The 16540-nt window shown below is 34.7% G+C and overlaps 1 pseudogene; it reads right to left on the bottom strand.

Annotated features, from left to right (window-relative positions):
- Positions 1–12067: 12067 nt before the first annotated feature.
- On the bottom strand, positions 12068–12376 carry LOC112132617 (thioredoxin-like; annotated as a pseudogene).
- Between the last annotated feature and the right edge of the window lie 4164 nt (positions 12377–16540).

Here is a 16540-nt window from a genome sequence, read left to right as displayed (position 1 = left end):
CAGGAAGAATTAGATACCCTGAACAGACCAGTAATAAGCAGTGAGATTGAAATGGTAATTAAAAAATTACCAACAGAAAAACCCCAGGACTAGAATTCACAGCAGAATTCTACCAGACATTCAAAGAAGAATTGGTACCAATCCCATTGACAGTATTCCACACGATAGAGGAAGAGGGAATCATCCCAAATTCTATGAATCTAGTATCACCCTAATACCAAAACCAGGAAATGATGTAACCAAAAAGAAAACTACAGATCAGTATCCCTGACAAACATAGATGCAAAAATCCTTAACAAAATGCTAGCTAACTGAATCCAATAGCATATCAAAAAGATGATTCTCCATGATCAAGTGGGTTTCATGCCAGGGATACAGGGATGTTTTAACACACACAAGTCAATAAATATGATACACCACATAAACAGAATTAAAAACAAAAATCACATGATCATCTCAATGGATGCAGAAAAAGCATTTGACAAAATCCAGCATCGCTTTATGATTAAACTGTCAGTAAAATCAGCATACAAGGGACATACCTCAATATAATAAAAGTCATCTATGACAAACCCATAGCCAACATAATACTGAATGGGGAAAAGTTGAAAGCATTCCCTCTGAGAACTGGAACAAGACAAGGATGCCCACTCTCACCACTTCTCTTCAACATAGTACTGGAAGCCCTAGCCAGAGCAATCAGACAAGAGAAAGAAATAAAGGACATCCAAATCAGCAAAGAGGAAGTCAAACTGCCACTTTTTGCTGATGATATGATTGTTTACCTAGAAAATCCTAAAGACTCTTCCAGAAAGCTCATAGAAATGATAAAATAATTCAGCAAAGTTTCTGGATACAAAATTAATGTTCACAGATCAGTAGCTCTTCTATACACCAACAGTGACCAAGCTGAGAATCAAATGAAGAGCTCAACCATTTTTACAGTAGCTGCACAAAATAAAAACAAATAATAACAACAAAAAACTTAGAAATACATCTCACCAAGGAGAAGAAAGATCTCTACAAGGAAAATGACAAAACATAGCTGAAAGAAATCATGGATGACACAAACAAATGGAAACACATCCCATGCTCATGGATGGGTAGAATCAGTATGGTAAAATTGACCATACTGCCAAAAGCAATCTACAAATTCAATGAAATTCCCATAAAAACACCACCATTGTTCTTCACAGAACTAGAAAAAGGAATCCTAACATTCATATGGAACCAAAGAACATTCCACATATCCAAAGTAAGACTAAGCAAAAAGAATAAATCTGAAGGCATCACATTACCTGATTTCAAACTATGCTGTAAAGCCATAGTCACCAAAACAGCATGGTACTGGTATAAAAATAGTCACAGAGACCAATGGAGCAGAATAGAGAATGCAGAAATAAGCCCAAATACTTACAGCCAACTGATTTTTGACAAAGCAAAAAAAACATAAAGTAGGGAAAGAACACCCTATTCAACAAATGGTGCTGGGATAATTGGCAAGCCACATGTAGGAGAATGAAACTGAATCCTCATCTCTCACCTTATACAAAAATCAACTCAAGATGGATCAAGTACTTAAACCTAAGACTTGAAACTATAAACATTTTAAAAGATAACATTGGAAAACCTTTCTATACATTAGCTTAGGCAAGGATTTCATGACCAAGAACCCAAAAGCAAACTCAATAAAAACAAAGATAAATAGCTGGCACTTAATTAAACTAAAGAGCTTTTGCATAGCAAAAGGAACAGTCAGCAGAGTAAATAGACAACCCACAGAGTAGGAGAAAATCTTCACAATTTATACATGTGACAAAGGACTAATATCCAGAATCTACAGTGAACTCAAACAAATTGGCAAGAAAAAAAATAAACAATCTCATCGAAAAATGGGCTAAGGACATGAATAAACAATTCTCAAAACAAGATATACAAATGGCCAACAAACATGAAAAAATGCTCGACATCACTAATGATCAGGGAAATGCAAATCAAAACCAGAATGTGATACTACCTTTCCCCTGCAAGAATGGCCATAATAAAAAAATAAAAAAAAATAGATGTTGGTGTGGATGTGAAGAATAGGGAACACTTCTACACTGCTGGTGGGAAGGTAAACTAGTACAATCACTATGGAAAACAGTGTGGAGATTCCCTAAAGAACTAAAATTAGAACTACTATTTGATTTTGTAATCCCACTACTGGATATCTACTCAGAGGAAAAGAAGTAATTATATGAAAAAGATACTTGCACACACATGTTTATAGCAGCACAACTTGAAATTGCAAACATGTGGAACCAACCTAAATGCCCATCAATCAACAAGTAGGTAAAGAAATTGTGGCATACATATATGATGGAATACTACTCAGCCATAAAAAGGAATGAATCAATGGCATTTGCAACGACCTGGATGAAATTGGAGACTTATTCTAAGTTAAGTAACTCAGGAATGGAAAACCAAACATTGTATATTCTCATTCATAAGTGGGAGCTAATCTATGAGAATGCAAAGGCATAAAAATGACACAATGGACTTTGGAGACTCAGGGGAAAGGCTGGGAAGGGAGTGAGGGATTAAAGACTACAAATAGGGTGCAGTGCACACTGCTCAGGTGATGAGTGCACCAAAATCTCACAAATCACCACTAAAGAACTTACTCATATACAAACACCACCTGTTCTCCAACAACCTATGAAAATAAAAAAATTTTTAAAGAAGAAAATGAATTGCATGTACTCTGTATTATATATAGTGCGACAAATTTTTTCCACCTAGACAGAAATTACCTATTCTAGTAGGCTTTCCTCATTCTGCCCATGGAATTCATATATTCCCACTAGAAAATAAGTTCCATGGCCAAGACGTTATCCAGTTTGATTACTGCTCTATCTCCAGCCCCTAAACAGCACATAGTAGGAATTTAATAAATATTTGGTGAATGGATGAATTTTTTCTTATCACAAAAAGGAAAGTTTATATATAGGGAATATAATCTAATTGTCTTTCCTTTCTAGGTAACCTTTAATAAAATATTCCTGAAAGTCTGTAAAATTTATTTATCCTTGAATTTAGCCATTGCACCATGCTATGTCTGGTTATGAGTCTTATTTCATGAATTTTGTCTAATATTTGGTCTGGTCTGAAATTTTTTTTTTATTTTTTTATTTTAAATTGCTCCTGCCTCTTGTCCTCCCTGCTTCTGAAACTATTATTAATTATTTGATCATCTGGATCTATCTTATTTTTCTGACGTCCTTCCTTCTATAATTTTCCTTTTATTTTTTTTTCTTCAAATTCTGAGAGAATTCTTCCAGCTGAGCTTCCATTTAATTTTCTTTTATGCTCAGTTTTTCATTCATCTCCAGGAAGACTTTTCTATTCTCTCATTATTATTTATTTCTGTATTGCCTACTCTTGATTTAGGCTTGGGAATACGAATTATGAATAAGACTTTAATTATTTTTCCCTTTTGTCTTAAATTAGCTCACAGTAAAATGCTCAGAATGACCCTCTTCTTTGAACTGCTGATTATTTTATTGTTTGCATTGCTTTTAATTTAAATTTATGTTTTCTTATACAAGGCTTTCTTTTTTAATTTAACATCAGTAACTGAAATAAGCCTCAGTGAAGATCAGTTATGTCCATGTATTTCCCAGATAATGACTTTTTATTTTTCAACCATCATTCCCCAAATCCTGCATACTCAAGTATTCAGACAGCTGGTGTAGTTTAGGATTAGAAGTACAGTTGACATGTATTGTCTTGTCTGGCAATCAGCTCTCATTTCCTTTGGGAAAAGTATACCTCCTCATTTGGGAAAATACTTCTCTAGCTTTTTATTTATTTATTTATTTTTTTTTTGAGACAGAGTCTTGCTCTGTCATTCAGGCTATAGTGCAGTGGTACGATCTTGGCTCACTACAACCTCCACCTCCCAGGTTCAAGTGATTCTCCTGTCTCAGCCTCCTGAGTAGCTGGGACTACAGGTGCGTGGCACCATGCCTGGCTAATTTTTGTATTTTTAGTAGAGACGGGGTTCACTACTAAAAATTTGGCCAGGCTGGTCTCAAACTCCTGACCTCAAGTGATCCTTCCACCTATGGCCTCCCAAAGTGCTGGGATTGCAGGTGTGAGCCACTGTGCCTGGCCCTTTCTAGCTCTAAAATGTATTCTGAGAGAACTTTTCTTTCTTGTCTCAGGGATCTAGGAGTGAACACTTGCTCCAACTGAGTCACAGTTCTGCTCACCCAATTCCAATGAGGTGGTCACATGACCCAAGCTGAGGCAGTAAGATTTTGAAAAACTGGATTAAGAGGGAAAAGCCTTCTCTTTCTGGTGACTAAGATGAGAGGCTATGAGCCAGGAGCCAATGTGGTTATAGTTACACCTGAATGGAGACTCTCTAGTCAGGTGAAATGCACTGATGACCAAAGAGAAGCAGAAAGGAGAGCTAGAGAGTGCTAATTTTAGTCTTTCCTTGGTTCACTTAGACTCCTGAAATTTTATTAAGTGGGACAATAACAATTTTTTATTAAACAAGTCAGTTTGTTTAGATTTCTGTCATTTACCCTCCAAAGGTCTCCAGTAAAATACACGTTTTCAAGAATGCTAATGACAATGACTTTTCCCAAGGGCATGGATGCCACTGAGCTCCTAGGTAAGGTTCTATATCATTCCAGTATATTACAACACTCTGTATAGATGTCAGAGCAACTATATAATTGTATTTGGGAGATTTTTCAGGATTGCTGATATAGTTTGGATATTTGCCCTTTCCCAAATCTCATGTTTAATTGTAATTCCTAATGCTGGAGGTGGGTCCTGGTGGGATGTGTTTGGATCATGGGAGCAGATTCCTCATGAATGGCTTAGGCCATCCTCTTTGGTAATAAGTGAGCTCTCTCTCTGAGTTCACAGGAGATCTCGTCATTTAAAAGTGTATGGAACTGCCCACTCTCTCTCTCACTTGCTCCTGCTCTGGACATATGACATGCCTGCTCCCCCCTTAGCTTTCTACCATGCTTGTAAACTTCCTGAGGCCTCATCAGAAGCCAAGCAGATGCCCGGTTCCATGTTTCCTATAATGCCTGCAAAATCATGAGCCAATTTAAACTCTTTTCTTTATAAATTACCCAGTCTCAGGTATTTCTTTATAGTAATGCAAGAATGGCCTAATACAATTGCTCACAATAAAGTGCTCTCTTCCTGAGAAATGTAGATGTTTGACAGCTAAGTGATCTTGAGACCTTTGAGTATTTGTGAGGAGTTTTACCTTCAGAGACCACTGATATCCCACCTAGTTCAAAGTAGATGGAAGTCCCTAAGTTCTCCAAAGATTCTGGTAAAGACTGTAGTATCAAATGGACCATCCATATCTACTGAGAAAAACTGGGAGGACAGTGACAGGTACTTGTAGTCATGTTGCCATATCCCATATAATTCTGTGCTGTATTTGTATGTAATAGAATGATTTACAGGAAAAAAAAAATCATTTGGGTGTAAACCAAAAGACAGCCGAGACAGATTTCAATCACTTTCAAAGTTTATTTTGCCAAGGTTGAGGACATGCCCATGAGACAGGTCTGTACTTTCTTCACAGGTAATTTTGAAGGTTTCAGGGGAAAAGCAGGCTGGAGGGGAAAGAGGGAGGGTATGGTCACATTACTGAACTCATATGTTGCAAGAGAAAATGAACAGGTAGGGGAATAGTCAATTATGTATTCACCTCAAGGTCAGTATATTGGCACTTTACATAAGATAAGGTGAACATAGTAACTTCCTGTGAAGACTTTTTTTTCTTTTTTTGAGACAAAGTCTCGCTCTTGTCACCCAGGCTGGAGTACAATGGTGCGATCTCGGCTCACTGCAACCTCCACCTCCCGGGTTCAAGTGATTTTCCTGCCTCAGCCTCCCGAGCAGCTGGGATTACAGGTGCCTGCCACCATGCCCGGCTAATTTTTGTGTATTTAGTAGAGACGGGGTTTCACCATGTTGGCGAGGCTGGTCTCAAACTCCTGACTTCAGGTGATCCACCCGCCTCCACTTCCCAAAGTGCTGGGATTACAGGCATGAGCCACCGCTCCCGGCCTCCTATGAAGATTTTTAACCTCTTATCAGTAGACATTTGCTTAGGAACAAAAGGAAAGGCAGCTTCTTGCATGATTCAGCTTTCAGGTAATTTTTTTCCTTTTGGCATAGTGAGTTGGGCTCCCAGGTTTTTTTTCTTTTGAAATTCTCTCCCCTTTTCTTTTTAAAATCTTCAGAGAAAACATTTTAGAAGAAAATGAGTCTGTGGTCTTGAGTTTTGTCTCATCTGTCATGGCTAGGATGGTTTATTCCTAGAAAGGTCTCATGTTGTTAGAAAAGCTCGTTATTAACAGGTTGTGCAGTCTCATGTCCTACAAAGAAGAAAAATAGTGGGAGGAAGAGAGAACTAAAACTACAAATGAACAAAAAAAGGGAGAGCAATCCTGGAAAACCCATAAAGGCCATATTATTCTAAAGTCCATACATCAGTAGGAAGGTATGAAATGGTATATTATATATAAAATATATATACACACACATATATCTATATATACACACACATATATGTAAGTGTGTGTGTGCACATATATATATGTTGCTGTTATTTTCTTCTGAAGTTTAAGTTGTCTAGTTCCAGTTTTCTCAGTTTAATGTTTAGTGATTTCAAATCAGGAAAAATGACAAAAAAAGGAAAAGAAAGAAGGAAAAAATGTAAGACATTATTTTGGGAACTTGCAGCCAGGAAAAACTTTAGAAGTCTGTCCAATTTATAGAAGATAATAAAAATGTGAAAACATTAGGCAAGGCCGGAACCTAGTAATAGGTGTACTAGAGTTTATTTTGAAACATGATTTTTCTTTTTCTAATTCCCCAACTTTATTAGAGACAAAATCATAGTAGGACCATTTTATTGCCAAATAAGTTTTAGTCTTATACTTGGCCTGATTATTTGCATCAAGTACAACAAGAATAAATTATTTGCCACATAGGCTCTTTTTAAATTGGCTTTGATGGAAGTTTGTTCCATAAGGAATCTCATATTAGATTTTTCAAAGCATTGAGCCCAGTCACAGATTTATCTGTGCTTGCAAATACTTGTATGAGTTGGGTAAATTGCTCTTCTTTCAATGTGACAAGATAACTTGAGGTTCCTGAGCCTGTTGGAAAGTGACATTCTTTGCTTACCACAGGTCAGGAACACTGTGCAGGGACTGTGTAGACAAGGTATGAGGCTAGTTTTCTCAAGCGGCTTCTATTCACTCTATAAGGTACCTTTGATTATTTAAAGCAGTCTGTTTATATTTGAAAATATGCCATTCCAGTCAAAGCCTTGGTAAAATAACCAGTGTCTCCAATTGGGTCCTGTACTAAAGAAAACAGATCCTTATTGCACTTATGCAAAAAACTATATTGCCATAAGTTAAGAATATTCACAAATAGTTTCCAAATTCTGGAGAAATCAGGTAGAGAGAAAGAAATATGCTCCAAATTTTTCTTACAGGAGTATACTTTACTCACTTGCTAAAAGCTGTAAATAGCTCAAAAGAAAACAAAAGTTTTCTTGATTCTGAAAAACAAAATGAAAAGGATCAGCAACATTTTAAGCAAAAAAAAATCATTAAAAGATTATTTCATCCTTTTATTAGTTTAGTCCATGTCAGGAATCCTTTGGAATATATTAGCTTTCTATGAGAGTCCTGGAAATTGTTTTATCTGTTTTGTTTTTTCTACTTCAATGGCCCAATTTTCAAAGTTATCAGAGAGTCCAAGAGTCCTATAGCTGATTATAAACTGCCTTTTGAAGAGGATTAAAGCAAGACAACAATTGTCTTTGGATGATAAAATCTTAGAACAGCCACAGTTAAAGACACAATTGACAAGAAAATCTGGTCACCTCTGTGGTATACAGCAATTTAACATAACAATTATAATTATTACTGACAATATATACTGAGACATATCAGAATGTAGAAATTTTATATGATTTTGTAATGCATACTAATAACATTTATATGATTATAAGTTAAAGAAAGAAAGTTAAACGTCATTTTATATTTGACAATGCTTCCTATATGAATTTAATGTATCAAATAAGCTGAATATGTCTCTTTTGGTCTTTGGGGGACCTAATATCTCAAAGGGTTAATTAGGTCAAGAAAACATAATTTAAAATTTGATTATGGAAAGTTTGTCAAATATCAAAATTTAAAACACTTGATATTACAAAATAGAATTCCAGGTCACTATAAGTCATTTATTTACCCAAAATGACAACTCAAAATTTTAAAAACGCAAAAAACCTTTACTCATTGATAGAGGAGACTTAATTTCCCAAACAATAAGCCCTAACAAAGACAGCATGAGGCCAATTAAAGCTGTCTCTCAAATCTTATAAACATCTATAAAATTTTAAGAATCTTGACCATAAGACATAATTTCCATCAAACATTTTTGTAACCATTTATAAGTTTTTTAAAAGGCAGTTTAATGCTCCAAGAAAACCTTGTTAATCTGACACAGAGGCCCTGATGCTGGTCTTGTATCAGTTTGCCTTCAACATTAACATTTAATTTATAAAGAAACTGAATTAATTTTATCTCTCAAAATTGGCCCTTATGATTTTATGTGCCCACCTCTTCCATAATAGTCTGTAGGCCTAGAAGGGTGGAATACTTTTAATTCTTGGCCCTGTGTCTCATGAACACAGTTTGTTTTGTTTATCATCTTTCCCCAAGTCTGAAGATGATGCTTTAACTACTGCCCTTGTTTAAGATTTAGCAGGACTTGATGTCCTTTTTAGACCCAAGAATCAAAGCCCTGTAACTTAATAGCATAAGGACTTTAAAAGAATTACAGAAATACTGCATGTTCTCCCTTATAAGTGGTAGCTAAATGATGAGAACTCAGTGACACAAAGAAGGGAATAACAGACACTGGGGCCTACTTGAGGGTGAAGGGTGGGAGGAGGGAGAGGATTAGAAAATATAACTATTGGGTATGAGGCTTAGTACCTGGGTGATTAAATAAACTGTACAACAAACCACTGTGACACAAATTTATACCAAACTTGCACATGTACCCCTGAACCTAAAACAAAGTTAAAAGAAAAAGAAATTACCACAGCCACCCCAACCTTCAGCAATCACAAATTTGATTAGTCAGCAACCATCAATATCCAGGCAAGACACTCCACTGGCAAAAAGATTGTGACTCACTGAAGTCTCAGATAACTTCCAGCATTTTTATTAATAAAGCATTGTTAAATTTTAAATTAGGGTTAAAAAATAAATAAAAGTAATATGGAAAGTCACATGGATGTAATAAACTTAATTTAAAAGTTTTTAAAAACCTCAGTTTTCCTAAGCAAATCAATAATAAACTTAATAATAATTAGATAGTAATAATTTTGATAAAATGTAAAATCTGTTAGTCCAGGTACCAAAAGGCAAAAAAACAAAAACAAACAATCCCCTCCAAAAAAAACCTTCTGCACTGTGATTTCTTTCCCCTATGGGAAGTCCACTTAGATAACCTACAAGTGGAAACTAAAGAAAATGGTATTTGAATTAGTTAGGCATAGGAAGAATGTATTCTGGATCATAAGTGAAAAGTTTTAGTTTAATAGAACAATTTAAAGCCAATGCACAGGATGTTATATTGGAAGAAAACATTTGCTTTAGACATTTGAGATAAAACATTTTTAGCATCAGGCTACAACAATAGTTAGGACCTGAGGAAAACGTTATAGGAGCTGATTAAAAAGTTGAGAGTTATTATCTCAGCCCTTTTCAAAAAGGAAAGAAAGCTCAAAACAGCAAGATGCAATAAAAGTTGAACTTCTAGGTTAAAAATAAATTAAAATTTCTTCTAATTATTTTTTGTTTTGTTGTTTGAGATAGGGTCTCACTCTGTTGCCTGGGCTGTGGTGCAGTGATGTGATCATGGCTCACTGCAGCCTTGATCTCCTGGGCTCTAGAGATCTTCCCACCTCAGCCTTCAGAGTAGCTGGGACTGCAGGTGCATGCCACCATGCGGATAACTTTTTCTTTTTCTTTTTTTTTTTTTGTAGAGATGGGTTTCACTGTGTTGCCCAGGCTGGTCTTGAGCCCCTGGGCTCAAGTGATCTCCCATCTTGGCCTCTCACAGTGCTGGGATTACAGGTGTGAGCCACCATGTCCAGCCCTCTTGTAATTTTATTAAGAGATAATACCTTAAGAAAATTTTGTAGTTCTAACTGATTATTTAGTGTATTAGTGTATTTTAAATATCAAAGCCCAATCTCTAGAAAGACTATTATAACTAATTTTCTTTTAATTATAGCCAACTTGATCACATAAAGTTTTTTTTCCATAAAGCCTCTTTTTACAAATTTTATTGACTTACACAAACCATTTATGACTTGCTTAGGTTTTTCATTTTATCCTTAACATCCTATTCATTTTATTTTAGGACAAAAGTTTACCATATACGATGTTTTTTTCATATAAAATTATTCCCCCTTCAATTTTTCTTACCCAAAGTAGCCCTTTATAAGATTCTTTATATGTATCTTATTTACTCATACCTTTTGCCCTGTTTTATAAATAACCTTTACATAACCTTGAATAAGACAAAAATCATTTTCCTTTAAGGACACTTTTTTTGAGAAAAATGTTTTCTTATAATTTTTTAGATGGGAAATAACCCAGACATTTAATTAATATCTATTATTTAATTTAATATAACTTTAGATTCTAAATTATTTGACATGTCTACTTATAAGCATTTATTCCATTATATTTACCTAATTAGTTAATTTTTAAAATAGTTTACCTACATTACTTATGAAAACTGTGATAGTTATTATTTAAAGATGGGAATAATTAAGCTTAAGAGAATAATTGATAATATACAGACAGATAATGCAAACTCTATGAGAAACTGAGAATACAGTAGAAGTGGAGAGACTGGCCTTTAAAGGAGCAGGAAATACTTCCTTTTTTGTATTAAGGAGGCAGTGATAGGCCTTTTCTATTGTAATAGAGAGAGTGTGGGAATGGAAAATGTGTCAGAAAAACTGTCTTGTGTCTCAACTCCTACCTATATTATATAATTTATTGAAGAAATTACTCTTTGGCACAGAGTTTCAATTATTCATTCATTTGACAAGTATATATTGAACTCCCCAAAGTAGAAGTTACTTTGGCAAAATAATATAATATTTCTCTCTAGGAAATTACAACCTACTTCGGAAATGGTCATGCAAACAAGCACTGAACAGGAATTATTTAACTGTGATAACGGAGGTGTGTTCAAAGTGCTATGGGAACACAGTAAAAAGAAGGACCCATACCTGTTCAGGAGAGACTAGAAAGACTTCATGGAAATGTTTAATGAAAACTAGAAGGAGAAGCAGAAATTTATATTTGGGCTGGTTAAGGATAGCTATGATAATAAAAATTGCAATGCAATGATGATAAATGATGAGTCTAAGAAACCTCACTCATATATGGGACAACACAGAAAATTACTTTTCACTTTTCTCCCTGTGGTTTATATGAATGCTTTCACATAATTCCATATTATTTTCTTAGAAGTAGAATTAATATTTTATTCTCATTCATAATCAGAAGGCAGCTTGATCTCCATAGTTCACCCTTCCTATAAATAAAACATTACAAGTTTTAAGCAGCTAATGGCTGGTTATGTTTTCAGAAAACATGATTAGGGTTGGGTGCAGTGGCTCACACCACAAAGTATTACCACAAAGTAATTCCAGCACTTTGGGAGGCCAAGACAGGCAGATTGCTTGAGCCCAGGAGTTTGAGACTAGTCTGGGCAACATGGAGAAACCCCATTGCTCCAAAAAATACAAAAAATCAGCCAGGTGTGGTGGCACATGCCTGTAGTTCCAGTTACCTGGGAGGATGAGATGGGAGTATCACCTGAGCCCAGGAGGTGGAGGCTGCAGTGAGCCATAGTTGCACCAGTGTACTTCAGCCTGGGTGAGAGTGAGACCCTGTCTAAAAAGAAAAAGAAATAGAAAACATAACTAGGTTAATTTATTAATAGTGACTTCAAGCTTTTTCTTATTAGAAAATTTACACACCTTTTGTCCTTTAAAAAAAAAACTCAAAGGTTGGCATGCATTTAACTTCACACTCTGAAGCAACTTCCTGACAGTCTTCCATGTCTACTTCAAGCAACATCATCTTGGAATACTTTGCAGAGAGGGAATGAAAGGCTCGATTATTTTGTAAAGCTTGCAACACGTGGCTGAGAAATCAGCTACTATATGTTTGTCTCCTGGATTGTCCAAGGCCTCCTGAAAAGCATACTTGTTCTCAATATGCTTCACCATTTTGACTGTTGGGGTCTGACTAGCAACTTTAAGAATAGATAGAAATGAATCCAAAGCACCAGGCTGAGCTTTTCGCATATTAGATCTTTGGTGGACTGTCTTTGGAGTTCCCTGTAGTAGCGTATCAATGTACTCACTTAAGCTTGACTACTTTTAACTCATACCCCATTTAGAAGTCTTCAGAAATAGGGAATTCAAACTGGTTTTAAAAGATGAATACCAATATCTTAGACTTTCCAAATGCAAATACTGCATACTAGAGTTTATTCTTTGTGAAAAGACTGTTTAAGCATCCTAACTATATATCCATATATCTACTTCTATATATCATACACGTATATATTTGAAATTCAGATTAAAATAATACTTAAGTATGTATGAGGTATAGTAGTTAATCAGAATTTTCTGTTTAATCAAAATACTATTCGTTTCAACATAATTGTTGAAAATCCTCCTAAAATAAATCACTTCCTTTGATGTCCTGTTGATGCTTAATATGTGTATTAAAAATTATGTGAAAAAGTTTTTAATTAAGCACTTCTGAGTTTTGTTTTGCTTGGGTTTTACTATACTTGAATATTATTATTTTTAGCTTCCCTTGGATTTCTTCTCTCTGAATAATTCTAATTTGTGTGTGTGTGTTTAGTGCATGATAATAAAAGCAATGCCATTTTGTAAATTATATTCCATGGTTAATACAGAGTTTTAGTTTTTCCATTACAATCATTCACATGCAGTAGTTTCCTCTTACATCTTCCTTCATTCTGTCTGCTTTTTGCTTTTCTTTCTTTATCTTTTGTCTTTTCTGCAGAGAGATGGAAGTAAGGGATGTGACTGTAGGAAATTCTAGTCTTCATATCATATGTAATTTTATAGTCTTCTACTTTTCTTTAAACTCTAATGCCAACTTTTTATTCTCTTTTAACTTTGCTTAGTCAGAGCTTATCTGCAGGGAGCAAATTTCATTAATGAATTTCAGTTAATATACATGAAAAATGCTAATTTAATATACAACCATCAAATGTCTGGATTTGCCCTTGTTTAATGTAATTTTTATGTTTTTCAATAAGATTGATTTATTGAAATCAATTGATGTTTAGCTGTATGATTATACAGGTCTAAGACACAGATATGAATATATGCATTATGTTTATGTTCATTCATAAAGCAGAAAAATTATTTGGCTGGCTGCTTTGTAACTATATTGTATACATGGGAAATCTGACAAACTCAGGGTATGAAAATGACTGGTAGAAGGAGATTTGTAGAGGAGGAGGTAGTTTGTGAATTTTGTGTTGAGGAAAGACTGCCGTGAAATCTGGAAATGACCCTGTGTCTAGAAGAAAATTCATAAAACAAGGAACATTCTCTCCTGCTGTAGCGGACATTTATTGATTGATCACTCAGCATCCATCTCCCTTATAATACCCAGATTTTTCTTAGGTCTTTCATCTCTTTTATATACTTCCTATGAGTTTAGGGAGATAGTCACACAGCAGCCATATCTGGGGTAGGCCTAGATTACTTAAGATAATAAGAACATTTAGTTCCCCTGGGTAGTCAGTGTTGGTTGGACTTAAGGCAACAAGTATGTTGAAACCGTCATATTTAATGCAAGTCTTTCCAGCTCCTACAGAAAAGTTTTGGAGTCAGGCAGGCACACAGCTGAGGATGGCTGGCAACTATAAGACATCTGGCAGATATTCTAAATACAGAGGAAAAATATCCCCAAATCTAATCCTTACGAAGTTGGATATTAAAGGTGGGAAAGTGTTCTAGAATCACAGTAATACCTGGATAGAAAGTCATCCTGCATTTTTCAACTGCAAGAATCATTAGTAACATATGTTCATGAAGCTTCATCTATGAGGTGTAAGGACTTTCACATAAAACTAGCCTTCTCTTTAACTTTAAATCTTCCCCATTGTGCAGGCTGTTGAATTAAAAGCTATTAGTTCCTTACAGGAACTTTCTGTGGGTATTATATTAGAAATTCAGTCAAATTTTAAGAATTATTTCCAGGGGAAAATGAATTCCCAGTTCTAGCCACAAATGATTCATAAATGAATATTTAAAGTACAATCCATTCATAAGTTTAGAATTTACTGTAACTATGAAAGGCTTTGTAGTGTGCTAGAACGAGCACTGCTCTAGGAAGGAGTCAAGGAATATTGATTCTAATCTTGGCTCTGCCATTAATCAAATATGAGACCTTGGAAAATCCCTCCCCTGGTTCTTAATTTTCTCATTTGTAAAATGAAGAAGTTGAAGTAGATGTCTAAGATTCTTCCAGTTCCAGGAATTTATAATAAATTTACCAAATTTCAGAACACACATTTATTCAACAGTGACTTTAAAATACTAAGTTTTAAAAATATGTTTTGAAAATTATCCTAAGATCTAGATTTGATTTTGTTCTGCTGGATCATTAAACATTATTCATAAAAGTAATTTTACCTTTGGGCATTTAATTTAACACATTAGTTAAGATCATTCTAATAATGGTACCAAGGTACAACTAAATAGGAGAAGTACTAGAGGTCATATTAAATGCATTTTTTAAACTAATCTAAATTTATTTTAAATATGTTCATTTATTTTCAAATTGTTATGATGCATTGATTAAAGAGAACTTTTGCTTCGTACAGACACACATGCACATGCCATGCACACACACATATATAATGTTTCTTACACTGTCATTCTTTCAGCCTACTTTATACTAGGTACTATGCTAGGATCCAGGGACATGAAACTTGCAGTTATTGGCTTCAAGGAGCTTATGGTCTGTTGAATGAAATAATCATGTAAACTGACAGTTGCATGGTCAGTTAACCTATGAAATATCTGCACACACTAATAATCAGAGAAATTCTAATTAAATAGTATATTCCAGTTTTTGCACATTACAAGATTTATAATATGTAAGGCAGAATGTGGCAAAGGGGACACTGTTTTGTAATGATTATAAATCCTACTCCTTCTTTTCCCCATTATCCTGTTTAATTTTTCTTCTTAGATACTATCAGCTTCAACATATTATATGTATATTTTATAAAATCTGTTTTCACCCACTGGAATGAAAAGCTCCATCCGAGAAAGGATTTAAGTAAAAAGAAAAAAAAAAACACTGGATAAACACACACTCATCTGGGGGAGGCAAAGGTACATGAAGTAAATGTTTACTCCATGTAAAATTTGTATTCGTTGTTTCTTTAAGACGTATTTTATTCTCTTGTTTGAAATTTTTATATTGAGCACATATTTCTTTATTAATTAAATATGAAGGCAAATGAACAGATAGTGTATCTTTTTAAGCTCCATGGCCACTGTAATAAACTATGTGGAATGCTTAGGAACGTCATGAAACTTAACTTTGGGGGAAGTTATGTCAGGAGGAAACACCTGAGCTAATCTTGATGAATGAATTTAATTAGCCAGGTGGAGAAAGAAAGGAAGGAGGTCAATCTCATGAGAAGAAGCAACTTATACAAGAGTCATAGAGGCATGTAAGTATAGAATATACAGAGAATTGCAGGTAATTTGCATAAGTAGAATATATAGTACAAGGAAAAAGAGAGTGATATGAAGCTGTAATGGTAAGCATGGGTCAGAGTCTGATAATGTATTTGCTGTATTAAGAATTTCACTTTACGCCACTTCAAATCTATTCCTGATAATTCTTGCTTCTGACTTTAAAGATCACTTTCCTGTAGGCAGCCACATTATAATTGTAGTTCCCACATCTACTTTTGTTTCCTTATAGTTTATCCTGCATAAAACAGCCAGTTACCTTTTCACCATATAGTTCCCTCTTCAGTTGTATTTACCAAAATGTATTATATCTACATACATTAAAAATGCATGAGAGAATGTTACAATTTTTGCTTTAAGAGGTCAAACACACTTTAAACAACTACAGAAGACAAGAAGACTTTGTTATATTTACTGAGATACTTAACATTTCTGTTGTTCTTCCTTCATTCTCGATGCTACAGGCATCTTTTGGGTATTGTTTTCCTTCTGTCTGAAGAAGTTCCTTTAACAATTCTTTTAGAACAGATCTGCTGGCAACACATTTTTAGTTTATTATCCATCTGAGAATATTTTATCTTAATTCCTAAAAGACATTTTCTCTGAATATGGAATTCTGGGTTGAAATTA

This window comes from Pongo abelii, chromosome 1 (genome assembly GCF_028885655.2).
Source record: "Pongo abelii isolate AG06213 chromosome 1, NHGRI_mPonAbe1-v2.0_pri, whole genome shotgun sequence".
In the NCBI taxonomy this organism is placed as follows: domain Eukaryota; kingdom Metazoa; phylum Chordata; class Mammalia; order Primates; family Hominidae; genus Pongo; species Pongo abelii.
Note: the sequence above shows the minus strand (reverse complement) of the source record. Positions and strands in the feature narration are given on the sequence as shown.